An 8316-nucleotide genomic window follows, 5' to 3' on the forward strand; every position below is an offset into this window, starting at 1 on the left:
GCAGAAACAGGATAGTTCAATTTCAGTTCCCGAATTAGACCTTCTTAGAGTGGAAGGATAGTACTTCATCTTTCAAGGGTCAGCTTGTTTCCTACCTTCGGGAAAGGAAAATAATTTCTAAGGGATGTGTTTATCATCTCTTTCATATTAAAAACTCTGGTTCTAAATCTCCTAGCTTTGAATCAATCCCAGTGGTTGACGAATATTCAGATGTCTTTCCCGAAGATCTTCCAGGCATTTCTCCTGAAGGGGAAATAGACTTCGGCATTGACCTTATTCTAGATACTTAGGCTATTTCTATTCTGCCATACAGAATGGCACCAACAAAACTCAAAGAACTAACGGATCAGTTGAAGGATCTCTTATATAAGGGATTCATTAGACCTAGCATTTCCTCGTGGGGCGTACCAGTCTTATTCGTGTATAAAAAAGATGGTTTTCTCTGGATGTGTATTGATTACCATCAGCGCAACAAAGTTACGGTTAAGAAAAAGTATCATCTCTCTAAAATAAATGGCTTGTTTGACCAAATTCAGGGTGCTAGTTATTTCTCCAAGATACACCTCAGATTAGGCTATCATTAGCTCAGAGTTATAGAATGTGATAACTGGAAGATAGCTTTCCATACTCGGTATGGTCACTTCGAATTTCTAGTTATATCCTTTGGTCTTACCAATCCCCAGCTGCTTTCTTGGACTTGATGAACCGTGTGTTTAAGCAGTACTTGGATATGTTTGTCATAGTCTTCATAGATGATATCCTGGTCTATTCCTGCATAGAGCGTGATCATTCAAACCATCTCAGAATTGTTCTTCAGACTCTTAGAGATCACCAGTTATTCACCAAATTCAGTAAGTGCGAGTTTTGGCTTAGGTCAGTAGCATTTCTTGGCAATATTATTTCTGGTGATAGCATTAGAATATATTCTCTAAAGAGCGAAGCGGTAAGAAACTGGACTCGCCCTATCTCTACATCAGATATCAAGAGTTTCTTGGGTTTGGCTGGCTATTACAGGTAGTTTGTTGAGGGATTTTATTATATTGCATTCCCCATGTCTAGATTGACTCAGAATAAGGTCAAGTTTTAGTGGTCAGATCTTTGCGAGAAGATTTTTTAGGAATTGAAGACTCAACTCACCTCAGCTCTAGTCTTAGCTCTTCCAGATGGTTCAGATGGGTTCATAGTGTACTGTGACGAATCCACAGTAGGTTTGGGTTATGTTATCATGAAGCATGGTTAGGTCATAACCTAGCCTCCAAGCAGTTAAAGACCTATGAGAAGAATTATCCTACTTATGATCTTGAGTTAGCAACCGTAGTATTTGCCTTAAAGATTTGGAGACATTGTCTATACAGAGTTTATGTAGATGTCTTAACAGATCATAAGAGTCTCCAATATGTCTTTTCTCAGAAAGATCTAAAACTTCGTCAGAGAAGGTGGTTAGAGCTCTTGAAAGATTATGGCATGAGTGTCCTTTATCTTCCGTGCAAGGCCACCATTGTGGCCAACGCTCTCAGTAGACTCTCCATGGGTAGTGTTTCTCAAATTGAGGATAGCAAGAAGAAAATAGTCTAGGAAGTCCACCAACTTACAAGACTAGGTGTTCGCTTAGTCGACTTTTCAAAGGGCACTGTATGTGTTCAGAGTAGTTCAAAATCATTTCTAGTTTTCGAGGTAAAAGAAAGGCAAGACAGGGATCCTAGCCTTGTCAAGCTAAAAGAGTCAGTTCAGAATCAAAAAGTAGAGGTTTTCTTCCAAAGGGGAGATAGTGTCATTCGTTGTCAGGGTCATCTTTGTGTTCCAGGTGTAGATGATTTAATGCAGCGAATTCTTGCAAAAGCACATGGTGCGCGATACTCTATTCATCCAGGGGCCACTAAGATGTACAATAACCTATGGGAGATCTATTGGTGGAGTGGGATGAAGAGAGATATTGCAGAATTTATGGCTAAGTGTCCTACATATTAGCAGGTTAAGATAGAGCATCAGAAAACTAGTGGTTCCATGCACGAGTTCAACATTCTTACTTAGAAGTGGGAAAAAGTAAACATAGACTTTCTGATGGGTTTGCCTCAAACTCGTCATAAGAATTATTCAGTTTGGGTTATTGTAGATAGAATGACCAAGTCAGCTCATTTCCTTCAAGTCCATAGCTCTTATTCAGCCAAGGATTATGCCAAACTCTATATCAGGGAGTTGGTCTGATTAGATAGTGTTCCATTATTTATTATCTAAGATAGAGGTACCCAGTTTACCTCTGACTTCTGGAAAGCATTCCAAAAGGGTCTTGGTACCCAAGTTCATCTCAGCACAACTTTTCATCCACAGATAGATGGTCAAGAACAAAGGACCATTAATACTCTTGAAGATATGCTAAGGGCGTGTGTAATTGATTTCAAGGGAAGTTGCGATGACAACTTGCCTTTGATTGAGTTTGCATACAACAATAGCTATCATTCCAGTATTAAAATAGCTCCGTTCGAAGCTCTCTATGGTAGGAAGTGCAGATCTCTAATTGGATGGTTTGAAGTTAGTGAGGCCTCAGTAATAGGGCCTGACTAAGTATTCGACGCCTTAGAGAAAGTCCAGTTAATCAGAGAAAAAATTTGGGCTGCTCAGAGCCGACAAAAGTCCTATATTGACATTCGTAGAAAGGATCTCGAGTTGGAGGTCGATGACTATGTCTATCTAAAGATCTCTCCAACGAAGGGAGTGAAGCAGTTTGGCAAGAAGGGAAAGCTCAGTCCCCGATATGTCGGTCCCCTTAAGATTCTCAATTGCTTAGGCAAGGTAGCTTATGAGCTCGAATTGCCTTCAGATCTTGCCTCAGTTCATCCAGTCTTTTATGTCTCTTTGATCAAGAAGTGTATAGGTGATCCATAAGTTGTAGTCCCCATTCAGAGCATTGACAGTGAGAATAGTCACTACTATGAGAAAATTTCGGTCAAAATTCTAGACTATCATACTCGTAGACTGAGAAATAATGAAGTCCCTCTAGTCAAAGTTCTTCGGTGAAATCAGTCCGTTGAGGAAGCTACTTGGGAAGTAGAAGTAGACATGCGTATTAAGTATCCTCACCTCTTCTCTGCCAATCCAAATCAACCTTAAGGTAGTAGTTTTTCTTAAGCTTATTCAGTTTCCCGTTCAGTATTCTATACAACTTGGTATTCAATTCATGCTCACGTTTTATCACAAATTTGGTATCAAGTACCATTGCATATTAATTCATGCATTCATGTATCAGTCTAGTGTATAATCATGCATCAAAATATGCATTCTCATTGGGAGAACTCAGTTATCAAAAATCTCAGTTATGCATTCATGAATCAGTTACTCATGCATCAGCTATGCATATCCAGCATGATATGTTTAGCTTATCAGTCATATCTGTCATGAGATAATGTTCTAGTAGTGTATGTCTTGTAAGTACTCTGTTTTATCATCTCTCCCCATTTTAGTCAGTTTCATTCTAGGACAAATGTTTTAAGGGGGAGATATTATAATAACCCGTATATTTTTAAGCTAGAAAATTAACCATTGTTCCTACACATGACACCTTCTATCATGTGATTCATATTTGAGTACATGAATTAGGATAAGTATCCTAGTGATAATAAAGTTTATGATGTATTAAACATGTTCATAAGAGTCACTTAGAGTAAGCTAGGGTAAGAACTTTTGAATCCACCAAGTTTTTGGGTGTGATTTCACATACGTCATCTTTGAACTATCATAACTTGGTTTATAGGTCGTATTTTGGCAGATTTATACCATCCAAATTGTAGAGAATTGAATAAGATTTTCGTCGATACCAAATTCGCCTAAAATGGACACCCGTTGAAAAAGTTATGGTGATTTAAAGTTTCAACAGCGTCATTTCAGTCAGTGGCGTGTCGCACCGTAAGCTACAATGACGTTTATCAATTTCTAGTGTCTCTACACAATTCCACTGAATCACGGTGAGTTTCCAGGTCATAAATAGGGGGAAACGGGATATCTCTGCATCGCGTCGAGGGCCCAAATTGGGTAATTTTCACAAAAATTAAATTATGCATCTAGAGGGGTATTTGGGTCATCTTTCCACTCATATATATTCCATAAACATAGAATTAAACCCTTATTTCACCAAAGCATACTATTTCTCTCAAAATTCTCTGAAGAACACATTAGGGTTTTCAATTGGGGATTCAAGTTCAAGCAAATTTCTCCATCAATCATCAAAACTCTTCCATCTAAGGTATGCGTAGTGTTCATCTACGGATCCATTTCATTCATAGAGATCAAGAACCATGTTTTAAATATTATTTTGTTATTATCTTGTTGTGATATGACCATGTACATGTTGATGATTGTTGTTTAAGTTTCAAAATGATATCTAAAGGTTTTTTCATGAAGTATATATGTTCGTTAGTTGAAATTCATGAACTTTATGTGGTTTAAAATGGGGAAATTCATGAAAACACACTTAAGCTAAAAGAATGCATGCAAAGTGTTTGATAAAAGGCCTAGGATGATAGAATTTATTTCCCATGATTTAATAGTGCTTAAATGACAAGTCCATGCTCTATGCTTTATGATTTCACATAAATTCCACGTGATTGATACGCATTGTTGTTGTGATATGGATTAAGCATGATAGTGAAGCTATGCAAGTATACACATGTTGTATGAATTTCCCTTCCATATGTAAGATCTTGAGAACTATGCTTAGTGTGAAATACCTTACTTGTGATATGGTAAATTGTGGACTCTATTTTATGATCAAGTCAGTTATGTGTGTCAGTTTCCTTCCATCGAGTCCTCGGGGTACTAGTACCCAAAAAATATAGTTGTATACCTAGAGCCATGTCATGTTATCACGATAATATCAGTCAAGCCAAGATCTATAGAACTCAGTCAGTCATGTGACTCAAGAAATCTCAGAAATCTCATGATCTCAATAAATTCTTAGATAGTAGTACTATTTCGTCAGTCAACGAAAGTCAGTTGCTCAGTCCATGTATAGCCAGTTAAATCATGTTCAGTCTCTTCATATGGGAGTAGAAGTTAGCATCGAGTGAACCCAAGGATGGGAGCTTACTTGCCAATTTAAGGTGTGATTCTTAGTAGTCATCCTTGTGTTATAAAACTACGTAGCCAGCGTAGGTTGAGACATCTTAACCTGCCAAATTAGGGTTGATGAGGTGGCTTAACCTGTCAGTTTAGGTTTCCCACCGTTCTTTTTTGAGTTCCTGCCAGCTAAGGGTCACTCACAACTGTCCTTACCAGTGGCACGATATTGACACCCTTCCAGTTGGGAATGAGATTTGACCCCAACTAAGCTACATGCATTATTAGGGCATACGGTTAAGCAACTACCTCCTATAGTTTCAGTCCCAGTCTTAGTAAAAGAACTCAGATAGTTCTTTAGATTTCAGTATACCAGGACTGTCAGTTACAGTCAATTCAGTTATAGTACAAAACTCAGGTAGTTCCATCAAATTCAGGACTGTCAGACACAGTCATCCATATTATCAAGATTTCAGTATCAGTCATATTAGATAATAGTAAACCATGTATTAGCGTACAGATCCAGATATCATGTATTCATAATTTTAATTACTATATATGCATGTTTGAACTCTTACGTTCATATCAGTCAGTCTGTTAGCATTATTCATGCATGTAAATCCTTTTATATTTAGCCTACCTCACTCTTATACTTAATACTCCCAGTCGTACTAATGCATTTTCTATATGGTGCTTTCTTTCATGTTACACCATAGGTTCAGAGACACGAGTTCCAGATCAGCAGTAGTATTCCAGTCGCTTAGTTGCAGTGAGTCCTCATCCATTCGAGGATGATATTATTTTATTTAATTCATTATTTTAGTTTACTTTTTTTTAGATGGAGTTAGTTGGAGACATGTTTCTTCAACTCCTTATTTCAGACAGTAATTAGAGTCTTTTAGATTCAGTTCAGATTTTAGATTTACCTTTCAGTTGTTTTGGGTATTTGTTACCCTAAATGGATGTTATTATTTATTATTTATTCTATTAGGTTGAACTTTATGGCCTATTATTCATCTTTTCCATATTCTACAAGTATATTATGCAGCGTACAAGTACATATATCAGTCATAGGTTAGCTTGTGGTCCCTTGAGGTCATAAGCACCGTGTAACATTTTGGTTCAATAAATCAGGGCGTTACATATATCCCAAAATAAATGTGATTCAATTTTTGTCATTGTGATAGAATGACCAAGTTAGCTTACTTCTTACCCCTGAGGACTAATTTCTCGATGGAATATTATGCTAAGTTCTATCTTGTAGAGATCGTGAAGTTGCATGTTTCTTTTATCTCTATTATTTCGGATCATGGTCCTCCGTTTTCATCCTACTTTTTGAATTTATTCCAAAAGGGCTTGGGTACTAGAGTGTGCCTTAGTACCATTTTCCACCCACAAATGGATGGATAAGTAGAAAGGACCATCCAGACTTTAGAGGACATTTTTGCGGGCTTGTATAATTGATAATGGTGGTAGTTGGTATGAACACTTGCCTTTGATTGATTCTCCTATAATAAAAGTTACCACAACCATTGTATGGTAGGAGAAGTTGATCTCCTATTGGGTGGTATGAGGTTAGCGAGGGTAAGTTGCTTGGCCTTGATCTAGTTCACCAAGCCTTAGAGAAAGTGAAGATGATTTGTGATAGTTTGAAAACCACTCAAAGTCTCTAAAAGTCCTATACGGATATGAGGTGTAGGGAATTCGAGTTTAGTGTTGGCGATTGGGTATTCTAATAGTGTCTCCCATCAAGAAGTGATGTAGTTTGGTAAAAAGGGGAAAGCTTAGTCCCTGATATGTTGGTCCTTACTTGATTATGAACAGGGTTAGCTATGTTTCCTATGAGTTGGAGTTTCCCTCGAGTTTAAACTCCATTCACCCAGTTTTCCATGTCTCTATGTTATGGAAATGTATGGGTGATCCTTCGTTTGTTGTTCCTTTGAGGGATGTTGATATTTTAGACTCTTTGTCCTATGAGGAGATCCTAGTGAGAATCTTGGATTGGCAAGTTTTCCACTGCAAACAAAATAAGTGTCGTTGATGAAGGTTCTATAGAGGAACAAAAAGTTCGAGGAAGCTACCTGGGAGGCAAAATAGGACATAAAGTCCAAGTATCCACATTTGTTTTCTATTGCAGAAACTTGGGATAGAGGTATGCGTTCATCTCCTTTCTTTGATTTTTGGTCTTTGATAGAATACGGGTTAAAGTAACCAATGTATTGTGTTAATTCTTGTCTTGCTAGACTATGGGATAAATTTCCTAATGTTTTGAAATTATGTGTGTTTTGTTGTGATGGGTTAATTCCCTAGTATCTTGAGTTTATTTATGTCTTTGGTAAATGATGGGTTTGAGTCCCTAATCCTTAAAAAGAGTAAATATCCTTGATAAGTTGATGGGTTGAAGTCCTTAAGTTGTGAAATAAGTAAGTGTTGATAAGAAATGGGTTAAGTCCCTAAGCTTTGAAATGAACAAGTGTCTTGATAAATAATGGGGTTGAGTCCCAAAATTGATGACGTGAATGATTGATTAAAATGAGCACGGCGTGTGTTATATCCTTGTAGTATGCTTGTTCTAACTTTCTTCAATGTCGTTTTGATGTGTTATGACATATTGGCTTATGTTTATTACTTACCTTACCCTTCATTCGAGGATGAATGATCCAAGTGGTGGATAATTGAAACACCTAGACATAGAACCATTGATAAACTTTATCATTTGGTGTCATTAAGGTGGGTACGACTAAGGTCTTGAGTCTTACCCAATAGATACAAGTTGTATCCTCCCTCACCTCTCGCCTCATACCCTGAGCACTTTAGGAAGGTTAGCATTTTATCTTTTTATATGATTGACCCCTCCTCAATCATACCCTAAGGGTATGATTCATACCTAGGTGAGTCGTATGGAGTAAGGTCATGGCTTGGAGTGGACTGGTTTTGTTACAAGTGGATCATATGACGAGGGGGTGAGTCGTACCCCTTGGATTCGACTTAAGGGTTCATGGTTGTACCCTAACAGTATGTGTCACCTAGGAGAGGCCTAGGTTATGAGTCAGGGTACCACTCATACTCTAGGGTACAACTACTTAAGTGAGTTGTACCCTAGGATGGGTTCATTTTTCAGCTTTTAACTAAGGGCCTTATGATCATTTTCCATGCCTAAAACCCTAAACCCTCTCACTATATAAGGGTGTGTATCCTCCTAAACATCATTTTTGATGGATCAAACACCTAAAATACCCTCTCAAGCTCATCTTTGAAGAATTGGAG

This window comes from Capsicum annuum, chromosome 3 (genome assembly GCF_002878395.1).
Source record: "Capsicum annuum cultivar UCD-10X-F1 chromosome 3, UCD10Xv1.1, whole genome shotgun sequence".
Classification (NCBI taxonomy): Eukaryota; Viridiplantae; Streptophyta; class Magnoliopsida; order Solanales; family Solanaceae; genus Capsicum; species Capsicum annuum.